The sequence below is a fragment of the Odocoileus virginianus genome, chromosome 34 (genome assembly GCF_023699985.2).
Source record: "Odocoileus virginianus isolate 20LAN1187 ecotype Illinois chromosome 34, Ovbor_1.2, whole genome shotgun sequence".
Taxonomy (NCBI): domain Eukaryota; kingdom Metazoa; phylum Chordata; class Mammalia; order Artiodactyla; family Cervidae; genus Odocoileus; species Odocoileus virginianus.
This window is the reverse complement of record NC_069707.1, coordinates 33228365-33246965: the sequence shown is the minus strand read 5'-3', so window position 1 is coordinate 33246965 and position 18601 is coordinate 33228365.

The window sequence follows — 18601 nt, the reverse complement described above, 5'->3', positions numbered from 1 at the left end:
GCCAGAGGAAGGAGGACCCTTGAGGGATTATGCATCATGGTGCTGGATGGGAAGTCAGAATCCACACCAGTGTCGTGGCCATTGAGTGTGTTAACAGTGTCCTTGGTTGTGGTCCTATTCTAAGCTCTCGTACCTTTGGGAAGTAAAAACTTCATACCAGACTCCTGTTTAATTGTATGCTTCAGTCTGCCCAGTTTTCTCCTTCCAGCTCAGAAAGCAATCACCTAATAACATCACATGAAGGAGAAAAAAATCTTTCTGCAATTTACAAAATTGCAGGTAATTCTGTTATTCAGTTAAGATAATACTGTTTCTGAGCTTAACCTCCTGTCACAAACTGAAACCCTAAATAGGCTGCAGACATGCAGAAAAATGAGAGAGTAGTGTACCCATGATTTCTCTCTTCTTATATGAGGAAATAATATTCTCCCAGAGTTTTCTGGCAGGTCTCTCTAATTGAGTCACAAAGTCAGTTTCAATGTGTTTCAATTGTTTCTGAGAATGTAAAATACCATCACCATAATTACCTCTCCATCTTTATAAATATTGCAATGACTATAAAAAGAATGCAATCTTAGTAAAACCTATATTGCCCTTTGAGAAGGTTTCATTTCATGTGTAATGCACTTTACAATCCTTCATGGGTAGAATTTGTATTAATAGAAATATTTCATATATTATATTTCTTTATTAGCTAAAGGAATGATTTGTTTTACAAGGTTAATTATCTTTGTCTTCTAAAAATATTTACTTGTTAATAAAAATATTTAATCTACTACTTTGTAACAGTTTCTGTACATTGTACGTATACAGGGTTCTCTTTATAAGCTAGAGGACAAAATTTCTTTGAATGTTAGAGCTTTTCAATTCTATTTTAGTACTATAATTTTTCTTGGCAATAAAAAAATGTACTTCTATTGAATTCAAAATTGTAATAAATGTGCTCTGTGCAGATAATGTAATACCTATAAATTCCCAAGCCCTACAATTGTAGATTGCATATCTCAAAGGATTAAGGACCTGAATTCTGTTTTAAAAATAATGAGCTGAAGACTGATTGCAAATGGATTATTGTTAACACAGGCAAGTAAGCTTTTCCACTGTTTTGTCTAGATCTGAGCATGAGGCATTCAAAAGTCAAGGCAGTATGTTGTATTTAGCAGGGTTAGATCTTTAAAACACAAACTAAAATCATAAGTAATACTCTTCTCCTAGGGGTTGAGAAGAGAGAATCTGTAGGTACGAGACAGGGGTACCTTAGATATATGATCCCACACCCAGCAGTGCTTGGGTATGAATTAAAAGCTGAAGCAGATCTAGGGAGCCCTGACAAAGAGCCACACATTCTGTATTCCATCTCACCTCCCCTGCCAAATCACACAGCTACATCGAGGAGGAGCTATATTGAAAAACGAAAACCAATAAAGTAAGCAAACAGAATCAACCTCCTACCATTTTTCCATTTTTCATACTTTCAGAAGCAATGCTAAATTATTTGAATTGAATATTTTCTTGTAATTGAATTTTTTTCTATTGTGAGTACTGATTTTATTCATCTAGCTACCAAAGTAGTATTTTATTTTATGGTCAAAATCATAACATATTAGCACTGAAAGTTTATTTAGAAATCATTTACATTTTATTAAAGATGCATTTTGAGCCTTCCCTGAAGGCTCAGATGGTAAAGAATCTGCCTATAATTCAGGAGACCCGGGTTTGATCCCTGGGTTGATAAGATCCCCTGGAGAAGGGAGTGACTACCCACTTCAGTATTTCTGCCTGAAGAATTCCATGGATAAAAGGGCCTGGTGGGCTACAATCCATGGGGGTCGCAAAGAGTCAGACATGGCTGAGTGACTAATACTTTCACTTTCCATAAGATAGGAGGAAATTGGGGCTTAGAGGAGCTATGTGCCCAGCAAAAGGCCGGAGGCAAGGACAAGCCCTCCAGCCCAGCCCAGAGCCCCCCTGGGACTTGGGTGTGGCTGCTCTCATGTTACTGGGTGCCCACACAGCAGTATTCTGAATTTTCCTACAGAAGAGAGAACTATCTTCATGGGGGCCAGTCATTCTATGCTTTTAAAAAGTCAGCTGAAACTTAGAGCAGGGGGAACACCTGAAGTGTTAAAAATAAAATTCATGAAGACATCTAAGGGACTCCTGCTTTCTGGTAGGCTTTTTCCTGATTCATCTCCCAGGTTCTAGTCTGGAAACATCCCATTGAGAAGGATCAAACATACATAAAAGGAAATACTTTGCTGAACGTGAATTTCCTATCCTAAGATCTGGGTTCAGTCACACAGTGGTGGCCTGACCCAGTTTATGGGGCTTCCAGTCCTAGCTTTGTTTTCTCCCCTGACCATGACTGAATTTTAAAATAACAGACTACTTAGTGTTTAGCCAAGGACAGTGTGGGTAGTTACAACCCAGAGTTGGAGGAGGGTATAATTTTATTTATTTTGCGGGGTCTGACTTACCACACATTTCCATATGGACTATCTCACATTCTTCCCTGTGTATAATTGCTTAAGTCAGTAAGAGGAGGATTTGGTCTATCTCATTTTCAACTGAGGCATCAGTACAGTAGGTATCAGATATAAAATGACTTAGGCAAATTCTCACACACAGAACTTGTGAGGAAAATATTTGAGAACTGATTCCATATTTTTTTACCTCTTTGCCAACTTGAAGTGTAAAAGGGTTGAGCGCAGGAAGAAGGAGGGGCATCTCTGAGAAGTTCTTAGAGGGAGTTGTTATACTACGAGTCTCTTCATTCCCTGCCCCCCGCCCCCCAACCACAGGGGCAGTCACTGACCTCCAAATCCACACTTAGGGAGGGGGCTGCTCAGAGAGCTTGGTTTGGTGCCTGAATCAACTTGAGGAAGTTTAAGCAGAATGGAGGTGGCAGCATTGATTAGTTCTGCATGCACGAGATTATTAAGGCTATGGAAGGGCTTTCTGTGGCCGATCTCAGCCATGCTGAAGAGAGGAGGATTAAGAGCCAGAGGGAGCTGGTCTGTAGCAGCTTAAAGTTCTGCCCTAAACCCTCTTGCACTGTTGGTAGGAATGCAAATTGATATAGCCACTATGGAGAACAGTATGGAGATTCTTAAAAAAAAAACCAACTAGGAATAAAATACCATGTGACCCAGCAATCCTGCTACTGGGCATATACTCTCAGGAAACCATAATTGAAATAGACACATGTACTCCAGTGTTCATTGCAGTACTATGGACAATGGCTAGGACATGGAAGCAACCTAGATGTCCATCGACAGAAGAATAGGTAAAGAAGCCGTGGTACGTATACACAGTGGAATATTACTCAGTCACAAAAAGGAACTCATTTGAGTCAGTTCTGATGAGGTAGATGAACCTGGAGCCTATTATACAAAGTGAAGTAAATCAGAAAGAGAAAGATGAACATCATGTATCAATGCATATATTTGGATTCTAGAAAGATGGTACTGATTAAACTATCTGCAGGAAACAAAGGAGATGCACACATAGAGAACAAACTTTTGGACACAATGTAGGACAGAGAAGGTGGGATGATTTGAAAGAGTAGTGTTGAAACATATACATTGCCATATATAGAGGGGATAGCCAGTGGAAATTTGCTGTATGATGCAGGAAACCCAGTCAGGGCTCTATGACAACCTGGGTTGGAGGAGATGGGGAGGGAAGTGGGAGGGAGGTTTAAGAGGGAGGGGACATATGTATACCTTTGGCTGATCCATGCTGATGCATGGCAGAAACCATTACAATACTGTAGAGTAATTATCCTCCAATTAAAAATAAATTTTTTTGAAAAAGTCCTGCCCTAGAGGAATTCCTATCTCTATTTGGTTGGAACACCAGAGGACCAGGAACCAGGGGTGGAGAGGTCACTAGAGGAGTGGATTCTATCTCCCATGAGGAGAGGGAGCTCTGATGAACTCAAGAAAGTACCAGGTAAGGAACAAGCCTGTCTGAAACCTCCATCAAGCCCAGAATGTTTCTTCCCCTCTTCCTCCTCACTTCCCAGACCCAAGGTGCTAAACCACTGTTAGCAACACTGGCAGAAGCAGAGCAAGAGAGAGGAAGCCACTGCTAACCAACACCTCTTCCTAACGAACAGCTTCTTGCCTTTGTGGCTTGTAGCTGAAAGAGAGGGAGGAGAATAAGTTTAGAACAAATAAATATGGAAGTGATGATTGATATACTGGGCTGGATATTTCTCAGGTGTAAACTGAGACTGTGTTTTGTGACTCTAAGTGATGACAGAAAGTTTTGTTAGTTTAAGAATGAGAAGTCAAGAAACTGCCAAATGTCTTATTCAAGAACAGGAGAAGATTACTTTCACTGAACACATTTGAAAACCAGTGGGAAACAGAAAATAAAGCAGTGCATTGCTTCCCGAGTCATATGTATTCTAGATGCACATATGAAGTGCTCTTTTCTGGTCTCTAAGCTGCAGCGTCCCCTCAGCCAGAGCTAGTCTCATCATTTGAATCACCTATGTGTTTGAAACCAATTCAGTCCTTAGAAGACAATAAAGCCATTTTATTCTGTTCACTCTGGGTTTCAGCATCAAGTTGTTCTTGTTGCAGTTTGAGCCCAAATTTTGAGAGCCCTTGTTTTGATTCTGTGCCTTGTTTTTGAATCTCACCTTATTTGTTGAAATTCATATGTTAATTTACAGTCATACCTCATGTTTTCGCCCTTCACAGATACTGTGATTTTTTACAAATTGAAAGTTTGTGGCAGCCCTGCATCAAGGAAGCCTATCACCACCGCTCTTCAATCAGCATTTGTTCACTTCATGTCTCCATGTCACACTTTGGTCATTTTTATAGCATTTCAAATGTTTCCATTGTTTTTATGATGATTTGTGATCAGTGATCATTTGTGCTATTATTATGACTTGCTGAGGGCTTGGATGATGGTTAGCATGTCTCAGCAAAAAAGTATTTTTTAATTAAGGTATGCACACTGTTTTTAAAGCCATAACACTATTGCACACTCCATAGACAATATAGTGCAAGCCTAACTTTTATATGCACTGGGAAGCCAAAAAAATCATGTGACTCACTTTTCTGTGATATTTGCTTTATTCTAGTGGTCGAGAACCAAACCAAACCAAATATTCTGAGGTATGTCTGTGTAGGATTTCACTGTGTGTGTTTACACAGTTGACCCTTGAATAATATGATAAACACCCACAAGTATACTTTTTGTTTGTTTTGGTCCCCGATGTTCTCAATAATCTTGTGATTTATCTGGATGGTTTGTTCTTTTAAAGAGTAAAACACGAACAATCCTATGGTTCTCATAGGTAGGAATGGGTTTTGCATGCGATAAGAATCTGGAGGCAGTGACAGAATTTTGCTTGGAGAATTACCGGCTCTCAGGGTCTGTTGGATTTTTCTTGGGTTGCCATTTCCTTAGAGCACAGTAGTTGTCAAACTATAATTGTATCAGAATTACTTTGAGGGTCTGTTAAAACAGAAGGCTGAGCTTCACCTCTTTCACCCCCTCTGTCCCCACTGTCTGCCACACTCCCCCCAAGGTTTGTGATTCAGTAGAGCCATAGAGATGTCTGGGAGAATTTGCATTTCTATCAGGTTCCCAGTTGGTGAAGATGCTGCTGATCTGGGGACCACACTTTGAAAGTCATTGTCTTGGTGCAGTTTCTCAAGCTCAGCACTGTGGACAATTTATGCCACATAATTCTTTGTTGTGTGGGGCCAGCCTGTGAATTTTTAAGATGCTTAGCAGCATCCCTACCCTTAGCGACTGAGATGCCAGTACCAAATACTCCTCCACACATTGCCAAAAGTCCCTGAAGGGGCATGCCACCATGGACTGAGAGCCTTCTGAGGGTCTTCTGTCCCCTGCTTGGAAAAGAAAAGCCCAGTTATAAGCAATCTGGAAGACAAGGACCTTGAGGGTCTTGGCATTCAGTCAGGACATTCTGTTTAATTCCCTTATTTTTGTTTTTGCCTTTCATAAGCACTACTACACTCTCCATTTTCAACTCTAAGTCTCTCCAAAGAGAAATCTCTTCAAGAGGTGGAAACGGGTCAGACTCTTGGTGAGGGAACCTGCGGTCTAACTGACCCTCACACAAACTTTCAACTTATCCTCCAGTTTGCAGTTTTATTCTCAGGTTCAGTTTTCTGAAATCTCTACCATCTCTAGAATTTGAATCTTTCTCAGGTTCAGCAGAGCTAAGCAACTTTCTTTCCTGCAAGCTCACTGTTCCATTTTCTCTGATCTGCTAAATCAATTATGATTCATCCATCTGCTTTCCAGGTCCGAAGTTTTGTTGACATCTTTCATCTGCCGCTATCTGTTCTCCTATTCTCTTTGTTTTCATAGATCCATGCCCTTTTATGCACTTATTTTCATTTTGCAATATTACAAAGAATCACAGTAAACGTATGTGTTTTATTCATTCTGTTTAACCAGAATTCCCAGCTACTTTTTTGATATTAGGTTTTTGTGAGAGGGAGGGTGGAAAGGGTATAAAAATATGTGAGTTAGGGAAGTATTATTAATGAGTGTGATTAAAGATGAAGAAAAAAAATTAAAGGTACAAAATACATTCTTTTCACATTTTTTGACCTAATGCCTTATTGTTATACTTTGTTATCATATGTTCAATAAAAACAGCATCTGAAGTGGAAAATATCAGCCTTATGAGATTCTGAAATGATGGAAACCAAAAAGCAGATATCTTTGAGCAAGACAATATTTAGTGAAACCTTTTATAAATTCCAAATATATGCCTATGTTAGGTTATAATTCTTCATTTAAGAATATAAGGATTGCAGGGCTTAATTTTACCCATAAAATCAAAGCCATATATTCTTACAGTAGACGTGTTCTCTACGTTGAAAATAACACTGGCAGTAACCCAAGTAGCTTAAAAGTGAGTTTGAAAACCCCAGAAGAATTTAGAGATTCTTAAAATTTATTGTTTTTACTACAATTCTAGCCAGTGGAACCACCTGGCTGCTTCCCCCCAGATATTAACAATTTGAAATCTGAACACAAGCTGAACACTTTATTTAGGTATTAGTCATTCTTGCTCATGTGTAATTTCTCCTATTGTTGAGAAAGCCCAGCTCCTGACTTTTGTTGATCAGGTGGGATTGAGCCATAAATAACCAAAGAGGATATTAAATTTAAATTCAATAATTAACAAAATGACAAGTGGAAATTCTTTATATATACGTACCTAGCTCTGGGAAAATTACTGGATCCCTCAGGGATAAATCTCTCAAGAAGGGAATCACAAAAACATCAGGGCTGAAATTAAATGTCTCATGAATAAAACTGGGACCTGGCATTTAACGTCTTTTGAGCTTTCTGCAGGTAGAGCTATAAGTGACAAAATGCCCTCCAGCTAATTCTAGGAATGGTCAGTGCTTTTTGAATACCTGCACTTTAAAAAAATTTGGTTAGCACACAGTCATTAGATATGGATGAGAACCTCCAGGGAATTATGACTTATTTAAATCCCAATATCTGGACAGACCAGAGAGCTCTGTTAAAAATATATAGCATATTGTTGGGAATCGGAAATTACCTGGTGGCCTACTGGTTAGGACTATGTGCTTTCACTACCAGTTTCCATCTCTGGTAGGGAAACTCAGACCCCACCAGTCGCTTGACACAGCCAGAAAGCCATAATAAATAAATAAGTAAATAGTGTGTATAGAATATCATGCTTTCAAGCTAACACGCATTGATAAATAATATGGTGTTCTGGTCTTTATTTTCACAGCGTCTGTTGACTTAAAATACATGTTGTATAACTTCAATGCTCTAGGATGGAAAGCCAGTAGAAAGTATAGGAGAAGAGAGGTCACAGTCATCCTATAGTACTTCAGAAATACATATGGAACATTTAACATTCCCTCTCTATATATACCTATAGAAATAAATACAAACAAGTATAATTATATGCATATCAGAAAGAAGTCAAATGCAGAGATAGTTTAGAATGTTAGTGAAAACTTGGAATGGAGAAGACAAAAATGGGGATAATTGTCATAAGAGCCACTGGTACATGGTATATTCACTGGATTGGACATTTGATGATCCCTTATGTGACCTCAGATATGAGTCATCTAGTTTCCCTGAAATTTCATTTTTTCATCTGTAAAATGAAGATAATGTAAAATATTTGTCTTTCTTGAGTCTCAAGAGGTTTGTGAGGTTCTATTGAGACAACAGATGTGAAATCACTTTATAAACTATACACATTGTATGAATGTACATTCTTGGCAAGAACAGAATCACAGAGAAAAGCAGAACTGTTACTATTCATAAGAGGTAGTTTGATTTCTTCAACTGCCTAAGTCATCCAGGAAATAAACATATCTGTATATTCCTTTTATTTGTTCTGATATTTCAAATTTCTTCAAACATGTAACAAATGGATCTATTAAAATTGAGCATACTATTTCTTTTAGTATGATATAGTGTCAAAATTAATTTTAAATTATTAAAAAAATAATAATCCATCATGTGAATAGGATTTTTCTTACACATATATTACTTTCATAAAGATGAGTTCCCAAAGCAGGATCCCTTGATAGACTTTGGGGAATTCTGTGGCTTTCCACACACATGTGAAAGAGTGTGTGTGTGTGTGCGTGTGCACGTGCGCATGCTGAGAAATGATTTCCTGGGAAAAAGAGCCATATCTTTCATCACATTCTGAAAGAGATGAAAAAAAGGGAGGAAGAAAGGAGAAGAAAATACAAGAAAAAGAGAAAGAGAAGAGAAAGGGAATAGAAAATGTGAGCATATTGCTGGGAAGAGTGCTATTGGTTGTTTCTGGTCATCCAGGACTGAGAAAATGTCTTTTTTTAAAAGTAATGAAAATTTAAAAATAATAATATCTTACATTTACAGAGGGCTTAATATATCCAGGTACTGTGATAAAAGCTTTTGTTCATGCTACTATCACACCTTGCAACAATCCCATGAGATATGCAAAAATTAATAGTCGCTTTTTAGGAAATGCTTGAGCTCAAGCGTCTGTTATGTTAAGGTGTGTACATGGAGCTAGATTTTGGAATTCATAAGTTTTGAGTTTTTAGAAAGATATATTGATGCCTTTACCATCCATTAAACAAAGATATAAATTAGACATGAAGAGTATAAATAAAAACTTCAAAGAGCCTCAGATTAGTTCATTCCATACGGGTTGACTTTTGATACCAATTGAACCCTGAAAAAGCATTTGTTTTTCATAGCTTTAAAAATTTTGGGATTGCAGATGAGGGATTGTAATCTGTATTATTATCATCCTTATTTAATTAATGAGAAAATGGTTTCAGGGAGTTAGTTAATTGCCCTGGTTTGCACTGCCATCAGGGGACATAGCCTGGGATCACTGACTCCTGGTCTATAATCATTTAAGAATTCAACGCAAGCGGACTAATGAGAAATCAGAAGAGACACGATTTAGTTGTACCTCACAGCTGCTGTCTGCCTTGCTGTTCTTGCTGTTTCTATGGGTTGTCATTTTCCCTAGCAACAGGAAGCAACGAGTCGACAAGGGACTAGGAGAAAAGAAGACAGCGGCGGAGCCCAGCCTCTTCCTAGAATCTTAAAACCTTGATAGGAAGGCGGTGGTCCGGATTTAGATGAATTGGTGGCCAGGCCAATTTCCGAGAGGAGGAATCTTCCCAAGCAGCATTGAAACTTACTGAACATTCATACAAGTATTTCTTAAAGACCCTCTATGTGCTAGATATTACTGTAGGCACTGGTGAGGCAATAAAGTACATACAGGTCTCCAATGTAGCGATACATGAGTAATCAGTTAATTAGAAAACACTTTAATACCATAGAATTCAAACAAAAGTCCAGATTGTAAGGCAGTGTCTCAACTGATAGTCCCATAGATCTCTGCACAGATCACAATCCAGAGGGAGAGGCTTTCACAGGCAATCAGGAGAATGAGAAATAGCTCAAGCAACTGTGTTCATTTCTCTGTAGGATAAGGCAACCAAGGTGTGAATTCGTTATGCGAAAGATATTTGGGAAAGAGCAATAGGTAGGAAAGAAAACTACTCCTTTGGTCAAGAGGAGTGAAAAGGGCAAGCGGAGGTCACTGCCAGGCACTCCTCGGGGAGATTCAGCTGAGCCGTCAGCGCCCCAAGGCTGGGGGAGTGGAGTGGGCCAGGCGGGGCAGGCGACGGGCGAGTCACAGCCGGCGGCCCCGGGCCGGGGGCGAGGGACGGAGGCTGGGCCAGCCGGGTGAGCCCCGGTGGGCAGCTGCTGGAGAAAGTTTGTCCTACCTGCCCTCACCCAGTGAGGGCCGTTTTCTGCCCGAGGACAGGTGATGACGACAGGCGGGCGTGGAAGGCTGGGGTCAGGTACTTTGTCCTGGACTATCACAACAGTAAAAGCAGAAGGAACCGGCGTGATGACACAAGACGCCCTGAACCTGCCACCGCCTGGGTCAACGGGGAAGTGTTCATCCGAAGTACATTATGGGGTGAATGCTTTTGTGAACAAGCTGGAAATCTAACGACCACTCATGATATCGCTTCTATATTCAAATGAATTTTGTCTTCCGAGCAACCAGTGTATAAACAGAAATGATGAAGAACTGCGGGCTTGCGAGAGTTCAATTACCATCTGTCAATCACGGAGGCTGCCGCTAAGACCCGCTAGGTGGCAGTGTGGTCGCGATTTGCGGATAAACAGAAAACGGAGCGACTAGAGTTGAAACTCAAGCTACTAGCTTTTTCTGACATTTAGGAGTTTGCAATAGAGAATGTTCCTGGAATAATAGACGGAAAGGCAAACAATGACTATCTTGCCAACAGCCACTGACATATGAAATAAAACTGTTTTACAAGTAGTTAACAATGGAGCATTTTATAAAAGTCAAAACAGCGAAGGATGTTGCCCACTATGTTCTCTAGTGATTCTGCTGATAGAAGAATGTTGATTCTTCTGATAGACGAAAATATAGACAGGTGAGAGAATAGCATGATGGGTATCTCTTTGCCAGCTCTTACAAAAGCCAGGCTGCCTAGCTGTGCATAGCAGGCTTCAAAGTTTTTCTGTCCCCAGGTCACACTTCCTCTTTAAATCCTCTTTCCCTGTTTCCTTTTGAGATGCTATTGGAGACAAATCCCGGACAACTCACTTCATCTATCTTACTTCATTCTCTCCATTTGTATTTCTCCAGAAGTCTGTACAAAGACACACTAACGTTTTGCACAGTAAAATTTCCCTGTTCCTTTCTTTTTCTGGGACCATCAGTTACTGGCTAGCTGTGTGACCTTGGATAAGTTACCTGATCCCTCTGTGCCTCATTTTCTTTATCTGTAAAATAGGATAATAGTACTAACCTCATAGGGTTACTGCAGGGCTCACATGAGTTGATAGAAGAGTGCTTAAACTGGTGAGTCACAGGGTGAACATCCCAGAATAGTCTGCCCCCCAACTGTTATCAAACCAAACTTGGGTCTGCTTGCCTGACGTACAGTACAGTAAAGACAGTCTACCGGCCCCGGGGTGTGTTGAAGGAAAGTACAGTGTACGCTGCATGGCTAACAAGGAGAACGGGCAGCTCATTTTTCAGAACACCGTAACTCACTGACAGTTTTCAGGGAAGGGTTTTTAAAGGCAGGATGAGGGAGTTCCACCGCAGGGGCTATAGATAATATACTGAGCCATATCCTTTCATTGCTTTGCAGATACTGAAACCTCCACCACGTGGAAGAAGTTAGCTGCAGGCTTACCACTAGCACACAGGCCCCAGACTGGTTGGAACCAGAAGGTTGATGATATCGACTCCAGAAATACCACCTTGTTACCTCACCACCAGCCAATCAGAAGAATGCCCACTAGCTGATCACAAGCCTTGCAGGGTTCTGCTCAGTTTCACAACCAAAGTATAAGGGAAAAAGAAAAAAAAAAAAACACAACTGCATTCTTGTTCTATTTTAATAGTGTCTTCTAAGTGCTAGCTAAGCAGCATATGCTCAATAAATACTTAAATCAATGAATGAGTAAATGAATGTCTAAAATATGATGGTGCACATGAGATACACAAGGAAAGACTTAATAAGTAATGTCTGGCATTTAACATTCAGAACCTTTTAATGAATATATTATTCTTGCATGATTAAAAGTTAGAACATTTTAAGTATAAGGAAGGCTTCAAATATTTTTTTCATTTTAGATAGATCAAATGTTTTTAACATTAGGATAATAGCTAAGAAAGATTAGTTGACTCTCAAAATATTGATTTAGCAAACAGTTTTAGTTAGAAGTTAATCTTGAGATAATTAGATTAACTCTTATTTTCAGATTCAAAACCAGGCCTTTTTTTCTTTTTAAGCCATACTGCTGCCCCAGTTTGGCAAAACCATTACATTAGTATGATGAATGTAAGTATGATTTATTTTATTGTTAAAAATATATGTGAGGACTACTCTCAGCATTGTATGTTTTTGTGTGGTTTTATCAGTTTATGGAGTATCAAAACAATTTTGGAAATGGTTTCTTTATCATAAAAAAATAAAACTTTATTCTTAGATCTGTCTTAGACTGTTTCAAATTATGAAACACTTTCTGGATGTTATCAATTTATTATGGGCTTTTCTCTTCCTTGAAACTATTTGTCTTTCCCTTAAGGAAACTAGGTTAAAAACTCTGCTTATCAAGAAAATTAGATTCAGAGGAAGGCAAATGATCTTTTGAATATATCAAGTAAATTCCTAAATTCAAAAGATTTGAACATTATTCTTGAAAATAACCAGAACTAAGATAACAAAAGTTACATTCTGGAGAAAATTTCTTGGAACAGAAAAATGTTAATTCATGCATAAAGCTTGCCCAGACGCCATCACCTAATCTGGTCTGGGTGAAGCCTTCACACAAAAACTAGTCCTTTTCTTGTGTCTCACACTAGGACACAACCAGGCCAGATTGCTAAGCAGTTAGGATGTCTTGAGGGTTTTTTGTATTTTTTTTTTACCATTTAAAATGATAATCTTGCCATTTTTAAGTATCTTTTTATTGCCATAAATATCAGTGGGCCTTAAATGAAATTCTGCAGGTGCAATTTGGCCTTGGAGAATTGTATCCACTTGCAAACAAAAGCTATACAAAGCAGGTTTTTAGTTTAGCAGAAATCTTGCTGCTGTTCATTTAGAATTTACATATTTCTTTGTATTCTCTGCGTATTTCATACAGAGATTATTCTTTAAATGTCATGGTTGAAGTGCCTCAAATTCAGTATGTCCTTTACAGAACTTGTCATTCTCCTTCTCCTCTTCAGCATTACTGACTTCAGGGAATGCACCTGAAATCAATCTAGTTGCCCATCCAGAACTCCAGAAGCTGGGCTGCATCACTTTTGTTTGCTCCTTTCCACATATCTGGCATATCTCAGACACCCGAACCTCATGTTTGTCTCGTGTGTGTCTCCCCTGGGTGACTGTGGCGGCCACGTGAGCAGGAAGGGGCTTGGTCTTTGAACTCAGAGAAGCGATCACAGTCCCTGCTGCTCAATAAATATTTTAGGAAGGAGTGAATGATCCACATGTATCTAATCTACATTAATCTATTTCCTCTTCTCCAGTTCTGCATGTTGATTCTAGTTCCAACTATTCACCATAGTCTTATCTGGGTCATTGTAACAATCTTAATTTGGACTCTCTGACTCTATTCACATCTCATTGCATCTGCCTTAGGTCCAGCCTCATTTTTCTTCACTCCTGTCCATATATATTTTTAACATAAATAGTATTGAGCTGGTTATAGTACCTACACCACCCTTGTACTTCTTGCCTTCATGACTTTACCCAAGATGTTTCTCTCTTTAGAAATGTCTAGTTATTTTATTTTTGCAAGCTTGATATACACATTACTCAGTCCATGTGACAAATATCTTAGCATTATTTTCTGCAGTCCCAGTTTTTATTAAATGCCTCTTTTCTTTTGTCCCTTTGCAGTTTGTGCATTTCCCTAACAGAATGTCTATACTATTGTTTATTTTTCTGTTTATCTGTCTGGCTTTTCTTCTATGCTCCTTTTGGGTAGGAATTCGTTCTTTGGCATTATAATAAGTTCAATGGTACACCAAAGTTAGTCTATTAAAAATTTGTTAACTTGAAATGTAGGTATTTTTTGTTTTATGGAATGAATAAACAGGAATTTAATATTGCTACTAATTTTAAATGAGTACCATATCTAAGGGCTTCCCAGGTGGCGCAGTGGTAAAGAATACGCCTCCAATGTAGGAGATGCAAGAGATGTGGTTTTGATCCCTGGGTTGGGAAGATTTCCTGGAGTAAGAAATGGTCACCCACTCCAGCATTCTTGCTTGGAAAATTCCACGGACAGCGGAGCCTAGAGGGCCTAGAGGGCTATAGTCCGGGCCAATGGATATGTATGTTTTGCGCACTGCACAATTCAAGGAATGGGTGAGTGAGTGAGTGAGTGAAGTCGCCCAGTCATGTCTGACTCTTTGCGACCCCATGGACTGTAGCCCACCAGGCTCCTCCGTCTATGGAATTTTCCAGGCAAGAGTAATGGATATTAGTGCTATAGGTTACAATGTGAATGTCTACTCTACCCGTTAGCTAGAGTTATACAAGTTATCCAACTACAGGCAGTGCCTTTGGTGGAGACAGAGGAAACAATATAGCAACTATAATGAGCTAAGAGACCATTATATTTTAAATTTACTTTGCTATTGTATAGCACATGGAACTCTCTTCAATGTTATGTGCCTGCCTGGATGGAAGGAAGTTTTAGGGGAGAAAGGATACACGGATATATATGGCTGAATTCCTTTGCTGTTTACCTGAAGCTATCACAACATTGTTAATTAGCTATACCCCAATACAAAATTAAAGTTTGAAAAAACAAAGAATTCATTCATTTACAAGTTAAAAAATAATTTACTTTTGGTTTTTAAAACTCAGATCTATGGTCACTAAACAAATAATTCAGTGATAATTTATCTGATACTGTTGCTTTTTATAGGAAAACATTTGTCTTAGCATGATATATTTTCCTCCCAGTCTGTACTCCATAAATTGTGAAATGTTTTACCTTTCTTTCCTGGATGGTAGTCTCATTTCCTTGATTGAATTTGCAACTCCTGGAGCAAAAAGTTCATATAAAGGCATAGAAATAAGCTAATTGAGTTCACTATGAAAAGTAAACATTGGCTTGTAAAATAGTTATTTCCATCAAACAAATCAGTCAAAAATTAGAACATTTTTTTTATAATCAGAAAAAAAGAGAGTTTATTCTAAAAAAGCTGCTGGTAAAAAGATACTACCTTCTTGTAGATTCTAGAATTAGACTTAGTAATTCAACTAATCATTTAATTTCAAATTTATAGCTTTAAGAAAGACATCAATTTTCTCTAGGAAATAGAAAAGCTTATTCAGAGAATTTAGGAATAAGAAACATGAAGCTCCATATTTAGTAGCTAGCAAACTATAAATTATAATAAACAATAAGCCAGATAATTATTTAAAGAAAATGAATTTAATAAAAATAGCCATTAAACTTGTGCATCAAAGAAGACTCAGAATAAAGGCTAGATAAATTGTCAACTTGACCTAAGGCTTAGTACATGTTTATTAAAATTAGTTGGTGTTTACATCTATTTGGAACTGTTGTTGTTTAGTCACTAAGTTGTGTCTGACTCTTTGCAACCCTATGGACTGCAGCATGCCAGGCTTTCCTATCCTTCACTAACTCTCAGAATTTGCTCAAACTCATGTCCATTATGTCAATGATGTCACCCAACCATCTCATCCTCTATTGCCCCTTTCTCTTCCTGCCTTCACTCTTTCCCAGCACCAGGGTCTTTTCCAATGGGTCAGCTCTTCCCATCAGGTGGCCAAAGTATCGGAGCTTCAGCATCAATCCTTCCAATGAATATTCAAGGTTGATTTTCTTTAGGATTGACTGGTTTGATCTCCTTGCAGTTCAAGGGAGTCTGAAGAGCCTTCTCCAGCACCACAATTTGAAGGCCCCAGTTCTTTGGCACTCAGCCTTCTTTATGATCCAACTCTCACATCTGTACATGAAAAAACACAGATATTAAATGTTTATAGTAACCACCATATTGAAGGCTATGTAACAAGTATTGGTCAAGAGTAGATCACAGAAGCTTGATGTGATCTACTTGTGGTATGACTTATTTTTTGAAGTATCTTTGACTGTTATGTGGAGGGTGGTTTATGGGGATGTCAAAGTGGAAACAAGAAACCAGTTAGGAGACTACTGCAGTAGCCCAGACAAAATATGATGATCAGACGAAGATGGTAGTGGTAGAAATGGAGCAAAGTTACTGATCTGGGGGTATTCTTTAGGAGGTGGAATTGACAGACAGGGGCTTCCCTGGTGGCTCAGATGGTAAATAGTCTGCCTGCAACACGGGAGACCCAGGATCGATCCCCAGGTCGGGAAGATCCCCTGGAGAAGGAAATGGCAACCCACTCCAGTACTCTTGCCTGGAAAATTCCATGGATGGAGGAGCCTGGTGGGCTACAGTCCATGGGATCACAAAGAGTTGGACACTACTGAGCGACTTCACTTTCACTTTCATTTTATTGATAGACAGTATGTGAGAATTCAGATATGGAAGGGGAAGGAGAGGACAATGAAATATGGGTCCTAATTTTGTTTTTGTTTAGAGTGACCAATGCTGTAGAAGGTGGTGCTATTTACTGAGAAGAAAAAGACTATGTAAAGAAGAGTTTGGGGGGGAAAGCAAGATTTACATTTGGACGAGTTAAGTTTGAGAGATACATTACATATTCAAATGGACATGTCAATCCCTGGATCTTGGTAGAGGTTTTCAGCATTAAAAATATTTTAATGTATATTTGATACATGCAAAAAAGTATTTATTATGCACTTGCAAGTTATAAAATATACATAATAAAGGAAAGCCTTGTGCTCTTACCACCCACTTGAGATCTAGACTTAGGAAGTTGATCACAACTACTCACACGCCTATGTGTTCTTCCCTGATCCCATTAGACTGCTTTATCTCCAGAAGTAGCCAAGATTCTGAAATATGTGTTGTAGCCAAAGTATGAATTAGTGCTGCATCTTGACCCCTTCCAGCCTGTTAGTTTCACGAGTGAGTATTAGCAATTATATTGTTAAATAGACTTAGATCTATTAGCAATTCTAATGGAAGCTGAATTTAATTTAGTATAGATTTTGAGTAGCTCATATTTAATTCTTTTAAAATTACACTGAGAAAAGGGGACCTTATGACAGATTATAAACAAGAGGAAGATAAGTTTGAATAAAGCTTCCATATGCACTTGACTCATGTTTGAGTCACATCCAATACGGCAGAGCAGGTGTGATTCAGCTCATAAACTCTGGTGGCAGGAAATATCACCTTATTTATTCTTTTAAATTCATATAAAATCTATTCTAAGCTCCTATACAGACAAGGGAAAAATTCAGTCTTAGTCCCTGAATTTCAAGGAAGCGTATGTGGTAATGACAAATGGAGGGAAGACTGTTTCATCCCAGTTCACCGTGGTCATCTTATCCTCAGGCTTTTCGCCCATGTGCTCTGTTTCCAGGCTACACGGAGGCTGAAAAGCCTATGCCTGGGACCCAGCCACAGTGGGACCAGAGGACATCCAGACCCCTGCATGGAGCTGTCACTTTTCTGGGGCTCTGCCCTGGAGCTCTGCTCAGGTTCTTGCATAGAGATCTCCACTCTTTTCCGTTTCTGTTGAAATCTTTCCACCTCCCTTTGTTAACCTCAAAGGCACTACTTTCTCTTTCATCTATCCTTGGAGCACTTATCATTAGAAGTTTAGGCATCTACAAAAACTAGGAAAACTCTCTGATTTCAAGGGGTTTCTGCTTTCCAACCTGCCACACATATCTTCTGAGTGGAAAGAGCATAGCCCTGCCCACTGCTTGAAACAGGCAGTAGAAGAAGGGGAAGGGAAACACATTTAAACAAATTACTATATCAGTGTATAATCCTGCAGCACTTCTACATAAGGCATGGGCATGCATTAAAGAAAATGTTTTTAAAAGAAAAGGAAGAGAAAGAAAAGTAAGAAAGACTATGGCCTTCTTAGCATTGGATTTTGATCTCTTGTGGTTCTCTACTGAGAAAATATAGATGCCCCATCTAGTCCATATCTTCAACTTTATGGATGAGATGAATTAAGTTCCAGAGGCCACGTGGTATGGAAGAAACTGCAGAGGCTTTACAATGAGCAGAATTAAGTTAGCGTTCTAATTCTGTTGCTTATTAATTCAAGGGTCTTGGGCAAGTTACACAGACTCTCTGAGCTTCAACTTCTTCATCCACAAAATGGTGATGATTATATCCATCTTACAGAGTTGTTGGGAGATTTAAAGCGTTTACAGGCCCACATGGTATTTTACCCAGAAAGCGGCACACAGAAGACATTCAACAATGCTAGCTTCTCCCCCCTTACTCAAAGCCAAGTACGCAGTGTGTGACAGGCCCAGAATGAGTGCCCAGCGCCTGCTCCCAGGGCGCCCCACATGTCAGGGTGGCCAGTGGGGACACACGGCAGCTTGCTGACAACCACACTGC